The 21,348-nt window shown below is 41.6% G+C and overlaps 1 protein-coding gene and 1 long non-coding RNA gene across 2 annotated transcripts in view; one reads left to right on the top strand and one right to left on the bottom strand.

Moving 5' to 3' along the window:
- The window catches only part of AATF (apoptosis antagonizing transcription factor), a 134,290-nt gene that overhangs the window by 91,092 nt on the left and 21,850 nt on the right, over positions 1-21,348 (bottom strand). The gene's annotated exons all lie outside the window — the stretch shown is intronic.
- The window catches only part of LOC131188710 (uncharacterized), a 34,667-nt gene that overhangs the window by 4,477 nt on the left and 8,842 nt on the right, over positions 1-21,348 (top strand). Inside the window, exons 2-3 of the long non-coding RNA XR_009152818.1 lie at positions 746-907; positions 16,235-16,414. This is a non-coding gene — a long non-coding RNA (uncharacterized LOC131188710). The remainder of the gene's footprint in view (positions 1-745; positions 908-16,234; positions 16,415-21,348) is intronic.

The following is a 21,348-nucleotide window of genomic DNA, read 5'->3' as shown; positions in this document are numbered from 1 at the left end:
ACGAATGGACATAAAAAGAGAGGTGCCAGATTACTGTCTGCGCTGCTGTGTACTGAGCCAGTTGTAACTTCTGGATGGTCTTCAAGGTGGCCTTAAGTTCATATATAGGTAAGATGTTGGTTTAGTTCATCGTGGATTGCTTCATGTACACTACATTTAACTAGACAATGCAAGCAAAGGTAATCCTTGACTGTCCAAAAGCCTGAATGGTCCTTGGCTGTTCACGTTTATGATAGACCCCAAAACAACAGAGTAACACAATTGGAAGGGACCCTGGAGATCTTCTAGAGCTGGGGTCTCCAACCTTGGCAACTTTAAGCCTGGAAGTTGAAGTCCTCTAGGCTTAAAGTTGCCAAGGTTGGAGATCCCTGTTCTAGAGTAGACCAACCCACAAGCAGGAGATCCCTATGAACGTTCTAATCTTATGTTTTTATGTTCTACTTTTAGCAATTCCTTTTTTCTTCTCTCCCTCTCTGCATACTTGGAAACCAAAGTTGAACTATTACTTGATTAATCATCAAGGCTGCTGATTTATACTTAATTATTTTGTGGATGTTTTTTTATTGTTTTGATGTCTTTTAAATCGTGTTAATTGTTTTACAATTTTGGAATTGTAAGCTTTCCAGAGTCACTTGCTTAAGTTGGATGGCTACAGAAATGATTGATGATTGACTGGTTGATTGATTGATTAAATGTTATATGGCCAATCTTACATCTGATTGGTATCTCTCTCTCTCTTCTCCAGCCCCATCATCAGCTTAGATGGAATTCCTAGTCTTTTTTGGTCACCTGGCCCTGCTCCATCCCTGCTCCACCAAGCTGCCAACTCAGAGAAACTTCAGGGAGTCTTTGACTTATGACCACAATTGAGACCAGAATTCCAGTTGCTAAGCAAGCTCGTTTTTAAGTGAGTCACGCCCAATTTAACCGCCTTTTTTTGCCATGGCTTAGTTAAGTGAACCATGTGGTTGTTAAGCGTTGTTGGAAGCCAGATGGGAACGCCGCAAATGGAATACGATTCCAGGATGCTGCTACCTAGTAAATATCTCCTGGTTGCTCTCTTGCAGATGTTTCATTACCCAAACTAGCAACAGCAATAGCAGATTTATATACCGCTTTATGGTGCTTTCCAGCCCTCTCTAAGCAGTTTACAGAGTCAGCATTTTGCCCCCAACAATCTGGGTCCTCATTTTACCAACCTCGGAAGGATGGAAAGCAGAGTCGACCTTGAGCTGATCAGGATCGAACTGCTGACAGTCGGCAGAATTAGCCTGCAATCCTGCATTCTAACCACTGAGCCACCAGGGCTTCTCTAGTCACTGACGATATTATCGTTCGATAATGAAACATCTCCAAGAAAGCCACCAAGTTCAGAAAGCACCAAGGATCCAACATTCTTCCACCTCCTTTTCTTCCATCGCCACCACTCCAGGCACCTCACTCTCTTCTCATACTGATATTGTTACTTAGTTGGGTCATGAAATGTCTGCAAGAAAGCCATCAAGTTCAGAGAGCATCAAGGACCACTCATTTCAACTCTGAGATACAAATATTCTCCTTTATTGCTGCTGGTTGCCAAACACTTGAATTTTGTCCATGGGAATGCTGTGATGGTTGTAAGTGCAAGGAATGGTTCTAAGTTACTTCTTTGAATGCCATCGTGACTTTGAACGGTCACTAAACGAATGGTTTGTAAGTCAAGCAATACTACCTGTACTGCTGCCTGAAGAGCATGGCATAGCAGTTGATGTTTGACACAATCCTGTGTCATTGAGCTTGCTGAGTTCAATACAAATACAAATTCTTCAATACAAATTCTTCAATACAAATTCTCATTTACTCATGAAAAAAATGTTGGAGAAACATGCCTCTATCTATCTATCTAAATCTCACCTCTATAAAAGCAAGAACAAAAACATGGCTCCATTCTGGGCACTGGCATCCCACCCCGAATAGCAATCGCATTTAAGACTTATATACCGCGTCAGCACTTTCCAGCCCTTTCTAAGTGGTTTTACAGAGTCAAAGGATGGCAACTGAAATTCGAACTGCCAAATTGCAGGCAGGAGTAGCCTGCAGTACTGCATTCTAACCACTGCGCCACCATGGCTCATCATAGATAGATAGATAGATAGATAAATGGATGGATGGATGGATGGATGGATGGATGGATGGATGGATGGATGATAGATAGATAGATAGATATACATAGATAGATAGATAGCAATAGCAATAAGACTTATATACTGCTTTACAGCGCTTTACAACCCTTAATGCCTTTTTGGTGATGTTGTTACAGTGAGCTTTGGGACTTAGATCATTTGAAATGAGTACTCCAAGGTCCTTGATAGAGTGAGGGTCATCTATAAGGTCATGTCCACTCAGCTTGTATTTTGTGTTCTGATTCCTTTTGCCAAGGTGTAAGACAGAGCATTTGTTGGTTAAGATTTGGAGTTGCCAATTTTTTGACCATTCCGACTGAAATGGTACAGGGTCTCTTGCTTGAGCAGGGGGGTTGGACTAGAAGATCTCCAAGGTCCCTTCCGACTTTGTAATTCTGTTATTCCCCCCTCTTTTTTTCCCTAATGAACTGAACTGTGCTAACCAACTAGCTTTAGTTTAAAAACTGAACAGAGATATGTTCTGATTTGAAAATGGAAATTATTATATTATTTAAATTTATTACAACTGCCCCTTTTCCAAAACACCCTGGGCAGTTTGTGGTATCCAAATACATAATTTAAAAAACAAAACAGTTTTAAAGACATAAAGTAAGACAAGGAGGACCAAACTAAAAACAACCACATCAATACAAACAATAAAAACACGATAAATATAATAAGGGGTCCACAGGCACGCTAACCCCCCGAGGCCTGGAGGCAGGAGAAGGTCCTAAGAGCCCTCCAGAAACACAGGAAAGTGGGTTCCCTATGTATTTCTGGGGGATGTTGTCCCAGAGGGCAACAAGAAGAGGGGGGGACATTTCTTTGATCCCACAAAATGATGATGTTTAAGTGAGGGGACCTGGAGCAACACCCATTGTGCCTGAATGTAATAGGCAAGCAGCAAATTAGAGACAGACAGTCCCTCAAATAACTAGGTCATAAAGGTCCACCAATCAACACTTTGAATTGTGCCTGAAATCTGACTGGCAACTACCGTGCTTCCCCGAAAATAAGACCCTGTCTTATATTTTTTTGAACCCCAAAAGAAGCGCTTGGCCTTATTTTGGGGGAGGTCTTATTATTTTGGGGCGTGTGGAGGAAGATGGGGCTCCTCTTGCTGTCTTATCTGATTTCCAGCTCTGCTTTTAAATATTTTCGGGAGGCTTATTTTCAGAGGGAGCCTTATTTTAGTGCATGCGCTCAAAAGCCCGATTGGGCTTATTATCAGGGATGTCTTATTTTGGGGAAACAGGGTATGAAATATTTCTGTTGGGGATCCTACCAGAAACTTATAGTAAAGAAAATGTGTATCTGATTATTCATGTAATAAATGAGCTAGAATTGTATTTGCACAAAACTGGAAAAGTGAAGAGATTCCTACAGAGGAGACTATGATAAGGAAATATTAGAATGTGCAGAAATGAATAGATTAACACCGCAATGAAAGAGAAAAACAAACTGGTTATTATGCGATAGGAAACATTCTGTCAGGGTTCCTGACTGCCACATTCTATCGATGGTAAGGACGAATATAAAATTAGAAATAAAAGTAGATGAGTAAAATATAGAAAATAATAGAGTTAATAGAGTTGAGCAAATTAAGAAGAGGATGTAAAGTATTGGAAATTTAATATATTGGTATTAAGCTAAGAATACATTAAATAAAGAATATGTAAATAGTAGTATATTAGTATACTACTATACGAATAGTAAATTTTAACTGTTATTGTACAAACATTTGTACCCAGACGACACACTATTTAATGGAAGATGGATTATTTGTTCTAAAATAAAATAAAAAAAATTATATGTATGTATGTATGTATGTATGTATGTATGTATGTATGTATGTATGTATATATATATATATATATATATATATGCATATATATATATATATATATATATATATATATATATATATATATATATATATGTAGGTCTTTGGTTATTCGGTTTTCTCCCGTAAAATTGGAAGTGTCTTGGCGGCGTTTCGACGAAGTCTCATTCGTCATCTTCAGCCTTCAGCTTCGTGCTTCTGGGAGCAATGTGGGATTGCAGCTGTTATATATAAATAAATAAACTAATACAGCAAGAGTAGCAGTTACGAATGGACATAAAAAGAGAGGTGCCAGATTACTGTCTGCGCTGCTGTGTACTGAGCCAGTTGTAACTTCTGGATGGTCTTCAAGGTGGCCTTAAGTTCATATATAGGTAAGATGTTGGTTTAGTTCATCGTGGATTGCTTCATGTACACTACATTTAACTAGACAATGCAAGCAAAGGTAATCCTTGACTGTCCAAAAGCCTGAATGGTCCTTGGCTGTTCACGTTTATGATAGACCCCAAAACAACAGAGTAACACAATTGGAAGGGACCCTGGAGATCTTCTAGAGCTGGGGTCTCCAACCTTGGCAACTTTAAGCCTGGAAGTTGAAGTCCTCTAGGCTTAAAGTTGCCAAGGTTGGAGATCCTGTTCTAGAGTAGACCAACCCACAAGCAGGAGATCCCTATGAACGTTCTAATCTTATGTTTTTATGTTCTACTTTTAGCAATTCCTTTTTTCTTCTCTCCCTCTCTGCATACTTGGAAACCAAAGTTGAACTATTACTTGATTAATCATCAAGGCTGCTGATTTATACTTAATTATTTTGTGGATGTTTTTTTATTGTTTTGATGTCTTTTAAATCGTGTTAATTGTTTTACAATTTTGGAATTGTAAGCTTTCCAGAGTCACTTGCTTAAGTTGGATGGCTACAGAAATGATTATCTTGATTAGGTAATTGTGTCCCAGGACTTTGGGTAGCCACAGGCGCTTTCTGATCATCTCAGTTGTTTTCAATAAATGCTGGGACCTTCTCTTTAGCTTCTCTCCAATGTGCACAGCTGGCTGATCCTTCCAGTTAAGATGGTGTTTGCTGCGATGGGCAGAATTTTGCCCAAATCTCTGGCAATTTCTCCGCTTGGTTGCTAAAAAGGATACTCTGTAGGGTCCTTGGTGCTCTCTGAGCTTGCTGGTTTTTCTTGCAGACCTCCTTACAGACGTTTCATTACCGAACGAGGGAACATCATCAGCGCTAGGAATGAAACGTCTGCAAGAAAACCTCCTTGCAGATGTTTCATTACCAAACTAGGTTACATCATACTACTACTGTAACGCTCTCTACAAGGGGCTCCCCTTGAAGAGCACCCGGAGGCTACAACTGGTCCAGAATGCGGCTGTGCGGGTAATATAGGGAGCTACTCGTGGCTCCCATATAACACCTCTCCTGCGCAAGTTGCACTGGTTGCCAGCGGTCTTCCGGGTGCAATTCAAGGTGTTGGTTACCACCTTTAAGGCACTCCATGGCATGGGACCGGGATATCTACGGGACCGCCTGCTGCCACCAATAGCCTCCCATCACCCTGTGAGCTCCCATAGGGAGGGTCTCTTCAGGGTGCCGTCAGCCAAACAATGTCGGCTGGCGACCCCCAGGGGGAGAGCCTTCTCTGTGGGGCACCTACCTCTGGAATGAGCTGCCTCTGGGGTTACGTTTGCTCCCCGACCTCCGGACGAGAGCTTAAGACCTTTCTGTTTTACCGCGCAGGGCTGGCCTAATTGTAATATAGCTTTTAACTTGGGTTTTATTATCGTTTTATTAATAGTTTTAATGGAATTTGGCCTAATTGAATTAAATTTTTAAAATTATTTTTAATTTATTGATGAATCTGTTTTATGTTGGCTGTAAACCACACTGAGTCCTTCGGGAGAAGGGCGGTATCGAAATTAAATAAATAAATAAAAATAAGTGCTAGAATGAAACGTTTGCAAGAAAACCTCCTTGCAGACGTTTCATTACCGAACAAGGGAACATCATCAGTGCTAGGAATGAAACGTCTACAAGAAAATCACCAAGCTCATAGAGCACCAAAGACCCCACAGTTCAACCCTGAGCTACAAAATATGCTTTTCGATCGGCAAGGATGCTCGATTACCGTGGTCTCTCTTCTCAAGGCTCCCCAATCTCTGTTCACCCTTCTTTCTCCAACTGAGGGGTGGTCCATCTACCCTTTCACTCAACTCATAGAGAGCAGCAGTGCACGGCTGACACAAGCCAACGAAGAATGCAAAGCTAAGGTACAAACTCAGCTCTAAGGAAGCGATGGTGCAGAAGGAGAGAGCTAGGACTACAAATGCAAGGTTGCTACGATTTCCTAAAACTCTTTAAAAATTTCAATAACCTTCAAAAGGTCTGCCCCAGTCAGGTGTAGCTGCACCATCAAATTTAGATTTTACTGTTTTTATTTTCACTTAATGTATAAGCCACTGTATTGTCTTAATGTGCTGTTAATCATCCGTACTGTCTTTCCATACCTATATTGTTTTTAAGAAGTGATTGGACAACCACTATTTTATTTATTTATTTTGTCAAGTACGTATTAGGTAATATATATAAGTATAAGCATGAATTGAATACATAAAATGAATACAATTAAAGGGAACATTAGGACAGGGATGGTAGGCACGCTGGTGCTCTTATGAACAACCCTTAGAGACCTCTTAGGAATGGTGATGTCAACAGTAGACAGTTTAAGCTTAAACTTTTGGGGGTTTGGGGAAGAAACCAGTGTCAGGTAGTGCATTCCAGGCATTGACCACTCTGTTGCTGAAGTCGTATTTTCTGCAATCGAGTTTGGAGCGGTTCACTTTAAGTTTGTATCTATTGTGTGCTCGTGTATTGTTGTGGTTGAAGCTGAAGTAGTCACTGACAGGTAGGACATTGTAGCAGATGATTTTATGAGCTACGCTTAGGTCATACCGAAGGCGGCGTAATTCTAAATTTTCTAAGCCCAAAATTTCAAGTCTGGTGGCATAAGGTATTTTGTTGCGAGCGGAGGAGTGGAGGACTCTTCTTGTGGAATATTTCTGGACACATTCAATTGTATTAATGTCCGATATGCAGTGCAGGTTCCAGACCGACGGGCTGTATTCAAGAATTGGTCTAGCAAATGTTTTGTATGCTCTGGTTAGTAGTGTAATATTACCAGAGAAGAAGCTACGCAAGATTAGGTTTACAACCCTTAATGCTTTTTTGGCTATGTTGTTCCAGTGGGCTTTGGCACTTAGATCGTTTGATATGAGTACTCCAAGGTCCCTGACAGAGTGAGGGTCATCTACAAGGTCATGTCCTCTCAGCTTGTATTTTGTGTTCTGATTCCTTTTGCCAATGTGTAAGACAGAGCATTTGTTGGTTGAGATTTGGAGTTGCCAATTTTTTGCCCATTCCGACTGAAATGGTACAGGGTCTCTTGCTTGAGCAGGGGGGTTGGACTAGAAGATCTCCAAGGTCCCTTCCGACTTTGTAATTCTGTTATTCCCCCCTCTTTTTTTCCCTAATGAACTGAACTGTGCTAACCAACTAGCTTTAGTTTAAAAACTGAACAGAGATATGTTCTGATTTGAAAATGGAAATTATTATATTATTTAAATTTATTACAACTGCCCCTTTTCCAAAACACCCTGGGCAGTTTGTGGTATCCAAATACATAATTTAAAAAACAAAACAGTTTTAAAGACATAAAGTAAGACAAGGAGGACCAAACTAAAAACAACCACATCAATACAAACAATAAAAACACGATAAATATAATAAGGGGTCCACAGGCACGCTAACCCCCCGAGGCCTGGAGGCAGGAGAAGGTCCTAAGAGCCTCCAGAAACACAGGAAAGTGGGTTCCTATGTATTTCTGGGGATGTTGTCCCAGAGGGCAACAAGAAGAGGGGGGGACATTTCTTTGATCCCACAAAATGATGATGTTTAAGTGAGGGGACCTGGAGCAACACCCATTGTGCCTGAATGTAATAGGCAAGCAGCAAATTAGAGACAGACAGTCCCTCAAATAACTAGGTCATAAAGGTCCACCAATCAACACTTTGAATTGTGCCTGAAATCTGACTGGCAACTACCGTGCTTCCCCGAAAATAAGACCCTGTCTTATATTTTTTTGAACCCCAAAAGAAGCGCTTGGCCTTATTTTCGGGGAGGTCTTATTATTTTGGGGCGTGTGGAGGAAGATGGGGCTCCTCTTGCTGTCTTATCTGATTTCCAGCTCTGCTTTTAAATATTTTCCGGGAGGGCTTATTTTCAGAGGGAGCCTTATTTTAGTGCATGCGCTCAAAAGCCCGATTGGGCTTATTATCAGGGGATGTCTTATTTTTGGGGAAACAGGGTATGAAATATTTCTGTTGGGGATCCTACCAGAAACTTATAGTAAAGAAAATGTGTATCTGATTATTCATGTAATAAATGAGCTAGAATTGTATTTGCACAAAACTGGAAAAGTGAAGAGATTCCTACAGAGGAGACTATGATAAGGGAAATATTAGAATGTGCAGAAATGAATAGATTAACACCGGCAATGAAAGAGAAAAAACAAACTGGTTATTATGCGATATGGGAAACATTCTGTCAGGGTTCCTGACTGCCACATTCTATCGATGGTAAGGACGAATATAAAAATTAGAAATAAAAGTAGATGAGTAAAATATAGAAAATAATAGAGTTAATAGAGTTGAGCAAATTAAGAAGAGGATGTAAAGTATTGGAAATTTAATGTATTGGTATTAAGCTAAGAATAGATTAAATAATGAATATGATTGTAAATTTTAACTGTTATTGCGCAAACCTTTGTACCCTGACGACACACTGTTTAATGGAAGATGGATTATTTGTACTAAAATAAAATAAAAAAAATTATATGTATGTATGTATGTATGTATGTATGTATGTATATATATATATATATATATATATATATATATATATATATATATATATATATATATATATATATATATATATATGTAGGTCTTTGGTTATTCGGGTTTTCTCCCGCGTAAAATTGGAAGTGTCTTGGCGACGTTTCGACGAAGTCTCATTCGTCATCTTCAGCCTTCAGCTTCGTGCTTCTGGGAGCAATGTGGGATTGCAGCTGTTATATATAAATAAATAAACTAATACAGCAAGAGTAGCAGTTACGAATGGACATAAAAAGAGAGGTGCCAGATTACTGTCTGCGCTGCTGTGTACTGAGCCAGTTGTAACTTCTGGATGGTCTTCAAGGTGGCCTTAAGTTCATATATAGGTAAATACAGGTAAGATGTTGGTTTAGTTCATCGTGGATTGCTTCATGTACACTACATTTAACTAGACAATGCAAGCAAAGGTAATCCTTGACTGTCCAAAAGCCTGAATGGTCCTTGGCTGTTCACGTTTATGATAGACCCCAAAACAACAGAGTAACACAATTGGAAGGGACCCTGGAGATCTTCTAGAGCTGGGGTCTCCAACCTTGGCAACTTTAAGCCTGGAAGTTGAAGTCCTCTAGGCTTAAAGTTGCCAAGGTTGGAGATCCCTGTTCTAGAGTAGACCAACCCACAAGCAGGAGATCCCTATGAACGTTCTAATCTTATGTTTTTATGTTCTACTTTTAGCAATTCCTTTTTTCTTCTCTCCCTCTCTGCATACTTGGAAACCAAAGTTGAACTATTACTTGATTAATCATCAAGGCTGCTGATTTATACTTAATTATTTTGTGGATGTTTTTTTATTGTTTTGATGTCTTTTAAATCGTGTTAATTGTTTTACAATTTTGGAATTGTAAGCTTTCCAGAGTCACTTGCTTAAGTTGGATGGCTACAGAAATGATTGATGATTGACTGGTTGATTGATTGATTAAATGTTATATGGCCAATCTTACATCTGATTGGTATCTCTCTCGCTCTTCTCCAGCCCCATCATCAGCTTAGATGGAATTCCTAGTCTTTTTTTGTCACCTGGCCCTGCTCCATCCCTGATCCACCAAGCTGCCAACTCAGAGAAACTTCAGGGAGTCTTTGACTTATGACCACAATTGAGACCAGAATTCCAGTTGCTAAGCAAGCTCGTTGTTAAGTGAGCCACGCCCAATTTAACCGCCTTTTTTTGCCATGGCTTAGTTAAGTGAACCATGTGGTTGTTAAGCGTTGTTGGAAGCCAGATGGGAACGTCGCAAATGGAATACGATTCCAGGATGCTGCTACCTAGTAAATATCTCCTGGTTGCTCTCTTGCAGATGTTTCATTACCCAAACTAGCAACAGCAATAGCAGATTTATATACCGCTTTATGGTGCTTTCCAGCCCTCTCTAAGCAGTTTACAGAGTCAGCATTTTGCCCCCAACAATCTGGGTCCTCATTTTACCAACCTCGGAAGGATGGAAAGCAGAGTCGACCTTGAGCTGATCAGGATTGAACTGCTGACAGTCGGCAGAATTAGCCTGCAATCCTGCATTCTGAGGTGCACTGAGGTGCACTGAGCCACCAGGGCTCCTCTAGTCACTGACGATATTACCTAATTCGATAATGAAACATCTCCAAGAAAGCCACCGAGTTCAGAGAGCACCAAGGATCCAACATTCTTCCTCCATCGCCACCACTCCAGGCACCTCACTCTCTTCTCATACTGATATTGTTACTTAGCTGGGTCATGAAACATCTGCAAGAAAGCCATCAAGTTCAGAGAGCACCAAGGACCCCCTCATTTCAACTCTGAGATACAAATATTCTCCTTTATTGCTGCTGGTTGCCAAACACTTGAATTTTGTCCATGGGAATGCTGTGATGGTAAGTGCAAGGAATGGTTCTAAGTTACTTCTCTGAATGCCATCGTGACTTTGAACGGTCACTAAACAAATGGTTTGTAAGCAATACTACCTGTACTGCTGCCTGAAGAGCATGGAATAGCAGTTGATGTTTGATTAAGGTTCAAATCCTGTGTCATTAAGCTTGCTGAGTGCAGCACTTCAATACAAATTCTCATTTACTCAGGAAAAAAAATGTTGGAGAAACATGCCTCTCCCGTTTCTAAATCTCACCTCTATAAAAGCAAGAACAAAAACATGGCTCCATTCTGGGCACTGGCATCCCACCCCAAATAGCAATCACATTTAAGACTTATATACCGTGTCAGCACTTTCCAACCCTTTCTAAGCGGTTTTACAGAGTCAGCCTATGGCCCCCGACAATTTGGGTCCTCGTTTTACCCACCTCGGAAGGATGGAAGGCTGGGTCAACCTTGAGCCTGGTGAAATTCGAACTGCCAAATTGCAGGCAGGAGTAGCCTGCAGTACTGCATTCTAACCACTGCACCACCGTGGCTCATCATAGATAGATAGATAGATAAATGGATAGATGGATGGATGGATGATAGATAGATATACATAGATAGATAGATAGCAATAGCAATAATACTTATATACTGCTTTACAGTGCTTTAAAACCTTCTCTAAGCGGTTTACAGAGTCAGCATCTTGCCCCCAACAATCTGGGTTCTTGTTTTACCCACCTTGGAAGGATGGAAGGCGGAGCCAACCTTGAGCCTGGTGAGATTTGAACTGCCAAATTGCAGGCAGCTGGCAGGCAGCAGAAGTAGCCTGCAGTGCTGCACTCTAACCCACTGCGCAACCATGGCTACATAGAATACAGCCTGTGCTCCTAGTTTCTTTTTCCTAAAAGAGCCAAGATTACATTTCTAGTTGAAAATCACAGCCAGGGAAAGAACACAGAATCAACACAGCCCTATAGAAATTAAAAAAGATTAAAAAAAAAACACTACATAAAAGATCAATGCAGTCATACAGTTGATGAGCAATGGCCTATAGAGAATCGTGCATTCCGATACCCTAGAAAAAGGGTTTTTTCTACGCAAAAGAATAAGAGGGATCCTGGAGGGAACATACATTGTGGAGTGAAATATTTAATTAATGGGTCTCTTTAATGTGCTAATCAAGCTGAGTGTCAGCATTCCAGAAAAAAAACCCAACTCCATGTAAAAACTCTGAAGCAAGCATCTTTTTCAAAGTTCTATTTACTAGGATAGGTAAACTGGCACATCTGGGAAAATCCAAATCTGAGAAGTCTGGGTTTTCCCTCAGTAAATCAAAAACCCCAAAACCATCTTGACTCCTCAGTTGATCACATGCTCCAATCACCATCCGTCCCATCTTGAGACGGCACTCCGACCGCTCCTCCTCCAGATGCAGGATCGGCCTGACCTTGACCGACAGGAAGAATGCTATTATGTCTAAAGACAACCCCTCTACTAAATCCCCCCACCCTACTTTCCCACACATGAGAAAGTGGCAGCCTGGAAGCTTCCGGCCTAATATGGCTTCCAAACCTGACACTGAGATTGCTAGCTTTGATCGGCATTGGTTATAAAAAGGTTGGGTGCGAGAGAGACATTAAGAGAGCTAGGCTGGTACAATTGGCCTTGACTTATGTCTGTGATCAGGACTACAATTTTGGTTGCTAAGCAAGATAGTTGTTAAGGGAGCTGTGCCTGATATTACAACCTTTTAGCCACAGTTGTTAAGTGAATTACGTGGTCATTAAATAAATCCGGCTTTCCCCCCATTGACGGTGTTTGCTGGGAGCTCGCTGGGAAGGTCACATATAGCAATCACATGACCCCAGGAAGCTGCAACCATTCTAAGCCTCAAGCAAAAGGGTATGTGAAAGCCTTGATTACAAGTAGTCCTCGAGTTACAACAGTCATTTAGTGACCATTCAAAGTTACAACGACACTGAAAAAATGTGACTTACTGCTTTATAGAGTGGGATTAGTATCAAGTGAAGTAGTAATACCACTCTATAAAGCCTTAATAAGACCATTCCTAGAATACTGCATCCAGTTTCGGTCGCCACATTATAAAAAAGATGTTAAGACTCTAGAAAAAGTGCAGAGAAGACCAACCAAGATGATTCGGGGACTGGAGGCTAAAACATATGATGAACAGTCGGCATGGCTAGTCAAGTGAAGAGAAGGACCAGGGGAGACATGATAGCAGTCTTCCAATATTTGAAGGGGTCAAGCTATTCTCCAAAGCACCCGAAGGCCAGACAAGGAATAATGGATGAAAACTTTACAAGGAGAGATTCAACCTGGAAATAAGGAGACATTTTCTGACAGTGAGAACAATCAACCAGTGGAACAGAAGTTGCCTTCGGAAGTTGTGGGAGCTTCATTACTGGAAGCTTTCAACAAAAGATTGAACTGCCATTTGTCAGAAATGGTGTAGGGTCTCCTGCTTGGGCGGGGGGGGGGTTGGACTAGATGACCTACAAGGTCCCTTCCAACTCTGTTAATCTTAATGTAAAGTTGGAGAGTTGTTTTTGCCTGGTATGAGATTCTTGCAACTACAGATTTTTCTTCTATGCTGTAGGCCAGCTTCTGGCTCGGTGGACTGGCAGAAGAGGCAGCGGCGGTAGGGGAGAGGGGACTGTTTCATGTGCATGCCGCTTTCATGAATGCAGCTTTGCGGATGCAGGCGCCGCAAAGTACCGAATCCAGTAAAATGTGGTTGATTCCATACACGATGATGTGGTGAATGCACAAATGCAGTTGAATGGATACATGGATTATGCTAAGCCATGGCCTGTTAATCTTAGTTTATTTAATCAAAGACAAGTAGCTGAATCCAAACAAATATAGGTAGTCCTCGACTTACAACAGTTCCCTTGGTGACCGTTCAAAGTTTCAATGGCACTGAAAAAATTTATGACCGTTTTTCACAGTTACGACCTTTGCAGAATCCCTGTGGTCATGTGATTTACATTCAGATGCTTGACAACTGACTCGCATTTATGACGGTTGCAGTGTTCCGGGGTCATGTGATCCCCTTTTGCAACCTTCTGACAAGCAGAGACAATGTGGAAGCCAAATTCACTTAATAACCATGTTACTAACTTAAGAACTGCAGTGATTCACTTAACAGCCATGGCAAGAAACGTGGGGCACAATTCACTTAAGAAATGTTTTGCTTAGCAACATAAATTTCAGGGTCAATTGCGGTCGTAAGTTGAGGACTACCTGTATTTATATAGAACATTAGGATTCTAAGGGAAGTCCAAAAAAATCATATTTATAATACAGGTAGTACTTGACATACGACTACAATTAAGACCAGAACTTCCATCATTAAGTGGTGGAGTTGCTAAGTAAGTTGCACCCTGTTGTACGACCTTCTTAAGTGAATCTAGCTTCCTCAATGACTTTGCTTGTTGGGAGCCCCTTAAGATAGGTTGCAAATTGTAAATACGTGTGGTTGTCAAGCACCCAAAATTTGATAATGGGATTATATTGATGCTGTAACATTTGTAAGTGTGAGGACTGGTTGTTAAGTCATTTTTTTCAGTATCATCCTAACTTCCAGTGGTTGTGAAATGAAAGAATGGAATGGAGTGGAGTGGAGTGGAGTGGAGTAGAGTAGAATGGCATGGCATGGCATAGAATAGCATAGCATAGCATAGCATAGCATAGCATAGCATAGCATAGCATAGCATAGCATAGAATTTTTTATTGGCCAAGTGTGATTGGGCAAACAAGGAATTTGTCTTTGGTGCATATGCTCTCAGTGTACATAAAAGAAAAGATACGTTCAAAATAGAACAGAACAGAACAGAACAGAATAGAATAGAACAGAATAGAATAGAAATTTGGAATGGAATGGAATGGAATGGAATAGAATGAAATGGAATGGAATAGCATAGCATAGCATAGCATAGCATAACATAGCATAGAATAGAATAGAATAGCATAGAATTCTTTATTGGCCAAGTGTGATTGGGCACACAAGGAATTTGGTGCATATGTTCTCAGTGTACATAAAAGAAAAGATACGTTCAGAATAGAATAGAATAGAATAGAATAGAATAGAATAGAATAGAATAGAATAGAATGAACTGGAAGGCATCTTGGAGATCTTCTAATCAAGCCCCCTGCTCAAGCAGGAGAACCTATATCCATGATGGTGAACCTATGGCACGCATGCCGCAGGTGGCACGCAGTGCCCTTTCTATGGGCATGTGAGCTGTAGCCCCAGTTCAGCTCTGCTACACATGTGCGTGCGCCTCCTGCCGGATAGCTGGCCATTGGGTCTCTGTCGCGAATGCACGGCGGCTGGGGCACAGGGCATGTGCAGGGGCACATGCATATAGGGTGGGGAGCATGCACGGGGGGCTGCATGAGCATTGCATTGGTGGGGTGGGGTTCGGGCGCACATGCACGTGCTTTGGGCACTCCATCCGGAAAAAGGTTAGCCATCACTGACCTGTACCATTTCAGATAAGTGATTGTCTAAACCAGGGGGGTCAAACTCAAGGCCCGCGGACCAGATCCGACCCGTGGGGTACTTAGATCTGGTCCGTGGGGCCGCCCCGGAAACAGCGAAGGACCAGCTCGCAGTGCCTCTGCCAGCAAAACGCGGCTCTCCTGAGCTCAGTTTTTGTTGGCAGCGGGTTGCAGGAAGCCATGGCAGCTGGAAATGGAGCTCGGGAGCTCGTTTTTGCCGGCAGAGCACTCGGGTCTCTACAGGCGCTCCCGACACGAGGGACATCGAGCTGGCTATGCCTACCCTGGCCCCCCCGAGGTCAAACACAACCCTGATGCGGCCCTCCGTGAAATCGAGTTTGACACCCCTGGTCTAGCCTCTTCTTAAAAACATCCAGTGATGGTTATGAACCGAGGCTTTTCCTCCGCAAGAGCTGAGAGACAGCTGAGCCTTAGCATAAAACCCCGTTTCACCTTTATATATATATATAGGATTCCTATACTCTGCCAAGCCATGGTTTCGTTTTAACCATAGCTGTTGAATAAACTAGGTACACGCAATTAGGACGACTGGCCCACCTACATAGGCCACCTCAAAGGTAAGCACAACGCAACATGGCTTAGCGCAATGTGTAAATTCAATGATTAGCTTCCAGTTGACCCACAACGGCCTGCTCTTACGAAGCCACCCAGCTTTGCCTCCTTCAGCGCAGCCGGCTGAATTTGTATTTAAGAGGGGTGTGTGTGTGTGTGTGTGTGTGTGCGTGTTGTGTGCACATGTGCAATGTGGACAGCCCCTCTGCTCTCAAGGGTTTAAAGCCTAAACAAAGCGACACTGCCTGCCTCTTTAAAAAAAACAGAAAAAAACAAAAACAAAAAGCCATCCTATATAAATTATGGCCATAAAGTTTTTTTTTTCTTCTTCTCTTCACCCCGCAGTGCAGCCTAATTAATTCCTGTTCCATACACAAAGGGAAATGCTGGGTGACAAATGGGTGCGAAGCTTGAAAGCTGCCACGTCGGCAAAACACTTTCTACTTCAATTTATAAGCCATTTTGCAGTAAATCATCCGCCAGAATCGGAGATCCGCAGGCCGCTGACAGCCAGGCCATGCTGCGGTACGTAAAGCAAGGTGGGAAAAAAAAGGGGGGGCTGCTAGGGGACGAGAGGAAGAGCTCCCCCACATGCCTACCTCCCCGGTTTCAAATGATGTGCAGCCCAGCCCCCCTTCGTTCAACCGTAGCTATGGATTTCTCTCCCGTGCTTGCAGTTCTGCACACAATAGTCTCACAAACCACAGTTGAGCCCAAACTTTCTGTGGCTAAGCGAGACAGCGGTTAAGTAAAATTTGCCTCAATTTGACGATCTTTCTTGCCGTAGTTGTGAAGTGGACGCTGCAATTGTTATGTTAGTGACACCCTTGTTAAGTACTCTGGCTTCTCCCGTGGAACTTGGCTTGTCGGAAGGTCTTGGTTAGCAACGGAATTGTTGGACTCAGTGGTGGTTGTACATCGAGGACTACTAGTCCTCGAGTTACGACCACTATTGAGCGCAAACTTTAGGTTGCTAAGTGAAACATTTGTTAACTGAGTTTTTGCCCCATTTTACGACTTTCCTTGTCACGGTTGTTAAGTTGAATCTGGCTTAACAAATCATTGCATTTGTTCAGTTAGTAACCTGGTTGTTAAGTGAATCTGGCTCCCCCATTGACTTTGCTGGTCAGAAGATCGCCAAAGGGGAATCAATGACTGCGGGACACAACAACGGTCATTAATAGGAACCACTTGCCAAGCATCTGAATTTTGATCCTGTGACCATGGAGATGCTGCAACGGACATAAGTGTGAAAAACGATCAGAAGTCACTTTTTCCCCCAGTACCGTTGTAACTATGATCTGTCACTAAATGAACTGTTGCAAGTCGAGGACTACCTGTAATATGCAGCAGTGTTTCTCAGCCTTGGCAACTTTAAGACCCATGGACTTCAACTCCCAGAATTCCCCAGCCATTCTGGGAATTGAAGTCCACGCATCTTACAGTTCTCAAGGCTGAGAAACTCTGATATAAAATATACAATCATATATAACACAATATAAATATACATACATACATAAATATAAACATAATATTCAATAAACTCTCTTTTAAACATTTCTTAATAAACCACTGAAGAGCAAAATTCGGTTTCTCAACCACCTGCCCGCCGTAAATTCTGCTCTTTTGCACTTCCACATTTTATACATTGTCCTCTCTAGTGTCCTTTCCACTTAAATCAGGGATCTCCAACCTTGGCAACTTTAAGATTTGTGGACTTCAACACCCAGAATTCCTCAGCCAGCTTTGCTGGGAGTTTGAAGTCCACAAGTCTTAAAGTTGCCAAGGTTGGAGATCCCTGACCTAAATGATGCTAAAAGTCTCCCAGGCACTTTTAAATGAACAACCAAACCAGGGGTGAAATGCTACCGGTTCGGGAAAACTGGTAGTGATAAAAACTACCAATTCGGGCGAACCAGTAGTTAGAAAAAGCTACTGGTTCCTCCTAACCAGTATTTCTGACAATCAGCTGGGCCGTGCGGTTTAGCTTTGCTAGAAAGCAGGAAATCCTGCTTTCTAGCTAAGCTGAATCGCACGGCACAGCTGATCCTCCCCCTGCTGTTCTACTTTCCCAAGCCTCCTTTTGGTGTGTATTGTGCATGCGCGCGCAGCGCACATTTCATGCGCGCATGCAACGTACGTTTGGCGCGCACTGTGCATGCGCATGCACAGCGCATGCTTGGTACACAGCAAACCGGTTCACATTTCACCATTGAACCAAACACACAACCTACTGATCACACTGGCACACAAGACATTTATAAGCTAAAGGGGAATAGGACAAGAAAACCCTACTGATGATGTTACCTAGTCTGGTAATGAAATGTTCAGAAACTAAATTGAAACAAGCTTGGATAGCAAAACAACTGTCAAGATCTAAAACCTGAGCTACAAGTATTTTCTATTATTTCACACTTAAACTAATCCCCGTGCGTTCACTTTTGCTTTGGATGGGGAAACCCTAATTAAACAAGTTGAACGGCTATAAGCAGATTGCATCCATGTTTTAGTATTTCTTCCATTACGTCATCTACACCCAAGTCTCACCATTTTTCAACAATGTCACAGCATTTATGCCTTCCTCGTCCCGGTTTTTAAAACACACTTACAACATTTGTTTCAATTCCTCTATTCAACATGTCACTATCATTCCATTTTATATGGCTTAATAAAATACCCGACGTTAAAGATCAAGATTTTATAAGAGTTGGAAGCAGCATCGAATTTTAAATTGTTCTGCCAAGCTAGCTGTTGAACTTTGGGAGTAGATAGGATTATAGTATTTTTATGGCCGAACTGCTTCTATGGAACGAACAGGACTTCTGGGTGATTTTCACAAAGTCTCTGAGGCGATTAATTTTTTTTTAAATTTAAAATTTTTTAAAAATCCATTCTTTAAGGAATTACTTAACAAGCATTGTTTTGAAACCAAGAGATAAATAGAAAAAAGTTCCATATCTATCATCTTTTATCATGATATTGTTTATTTCCATGAAGAAGAATGTATTAAAAAACTGATACTTGAAGAGGCAATAATTCATGTAGGTTGCAAGAAAATTATTAATCAGAAAAAGATGAAATCCTTCAAGAGCCTCTCTTCAAAATAGTGAGAACTAAAAACATTTCAGTATCTACAACAGTTGCAGTCCAAAATTAATTACGAAAACAAAGTGGCATTTTAAGAGATCTGATTAAGTTTGAAACATTTATCACAGAAAAATGCAGATAATTTATTGGGGCCGATTTATATGCTGTGAATGGTTCAAAAAGTAAAGAAGTAAAATACTATATGATTAAATAGAGGCAGAATTTAAATAGAACAAACAACTGAAAGTCAACAATGGGCTAGCAATGGCAAACTGGGAAACTCACAATAAATATTACACTTAAGGGAAATCTAGTCAGAGAATTCGTACTGTTGGGGTAAACCAATATTGATTGTGAAAAGAGACAATTCCTTTTCTAAAAATGTCGGGAATTAAGAAGCATTTTTCTTTTCTTTTTCTTTTTTTATTCTGGTGGCAGTGTTGCAAAATTCAACAATTTTGGGAAATACTGTGTCTCCCCGAAAATAAGCCCTCCCGATAATAAGCCCTCCCCGTAAAATAAGCCCTCCCCCTAATAAGCCCTCCCCAAAAAATAAACCCTCCTCAAAAATATTTAAATGCATGCACAGCCGGTCCCCGCCATTTCCTCTGGTTAGGGTTAGGGAGACAGAGCTGGAAATCAGGTAAGATAGCAAGAGGAGCCCCGTCTTGCTCCACGCGCCCCAAAATAATAAGACCTCCCCAAAAACAAGGCCAAGCGCTTATTTCGGGGTTCAAAAAATATAAGACAGGGCCTTATTTTTGGGGAAACATGGTAAATTATTAAAGGGTAAAACAAATTGAAAAGTAGATTTCTCTTTTCAGTTCGCTATTTTCTTATTAAATATTTCTAAACCTCCTTTTCCTTCAAACTACATAGAACTAGCTTTCTACATAGAAATAGTGGCTGTGGTTCTTTATCCCAGTGGTTATACCTTTTGGGTGTCGGGAAACGTTTCCGTGGAGAGGTTTTTCTATGGGCCAGAGGAGTGGGGGGCATGGTTTCCCTTGGATACGGCTTCATTACTATGCTTCCCCAAAAATAAGACCCGGTCTTATATATTTTGGGGCTCCAAAATAAGCACTAGGGCTTATTTTCAGGGAAACGCGATTTCAGAGTGATCAGCCAAGCTAGGCGCACCCGCACCTGACATACACACAAGGGGTGGCAACCACGTGGGGACAGACGGTATTCGGCAGCAGCTAAAGCCTGCCGATCCCTTAGTTGGCGCACTCTGGGGTTGTGCAGCACAGGTAAGTTGTAAGTTGATTCCCTGTCCAAGCAGCAGACGGAGGAGAAGTGGTGATCTGAACACGCCACACGGGCTGCGAGAAAGCTGAAAGGGGGTGGGCTGGAGTGGGTGGGTGGCCGTGGGAGGCTCGTGTTCCCACAGCAGTGGCAGACAGAGGCAGAGGTGCGGGGCAGAACACAGGCGATCCTAACGCACCAGGCAGGCCGCAGGCAGGCCAAGATGGAAAGACGAGCCTCCCGTGACCAGTTGCCCGCTCCAACCCCCAGATTCTTGCTTTTCCCTTGTACTGCATGGTGCGTCCAGATTGCCTATCTCCCCTCCCCCCTCCATGCCTCTGCCTCCGTTTGCTGCTTCTGTCAGAAATTACAAATAACCCTGACTGCAAGATGGCAAATAAGTTACAGGACCATAGGCTGATGTCAAAACTAACTTCGCATCTGAAAAACAACTTGGATACAGTTTTTAATTCAATGTGATGGGATGTCACATTCAGTGTTTTCTATTTTCTGTAATTTTAGATTTTAATATTTAACTTTTGTTTTTTTCCAACTTTTTTCTAGATTAATTGCATTTAGATTAAATGCATTATTGCATTTTTTTTTAGATTTTGCTGATATTGCTAATATTCACCAGTTAATTATTGCATAAGAATCTAATTTTAAGGCTGACTTATTTTAATTCCTTCAAACTTTCCAACTGATTTAAATTTGATTTTAATACAGGTAATCCTGTACTTGCAACAAGTCGTTCAATGACTATTCAGCAGTCCATCCCCTAAAGGCACTTATAACTTTCCAAAGGTCCAATGAGTGCCCTCCTACCCAGTCACGAGACCTTTTGGGTGGTTGGCAATTGGCTTGGATTTATGGCTGTCTGCAGCATCCTGTGGTCATGTGACCACAATTTTAAGTTTTTTGCCAAAAACCAGCATCTCCTTCAGGTTTAAACACCCACAACAATGTGTTGGCTTAATGACTGCAATACAGCAACCACCGCAAAAAAGGTTGCAAAATTAGGTTGATCACATGATGATCTCCCTTACGACCGTTTACAATTTTATGATTGTAATTAAAAAGGTAAAGGTTCCCCTTGCACATACATGTTAGTCGTTCCCGAATCT

Source organism: Ahaetulla prasina, chromosome 1, assembly GCF_028640845.1.
Source record: "Ahaetulla prasina isolate Xishuangbanna chromosome 1, ASM2864084v1, whole genome shotgun sequence".
Taxonomy (NCBI): Eukaryota; Metazoa; Chordata; class Lepidosauria; order Squamata; family Colubridae; genus Ahaetulla; species Ahaetulla prasina.
The sequence above is the reverse complement of the archived record's forward strand: the minus strand, read 5'-3'. Positions and strand labels throughout refer to the sequence as shown.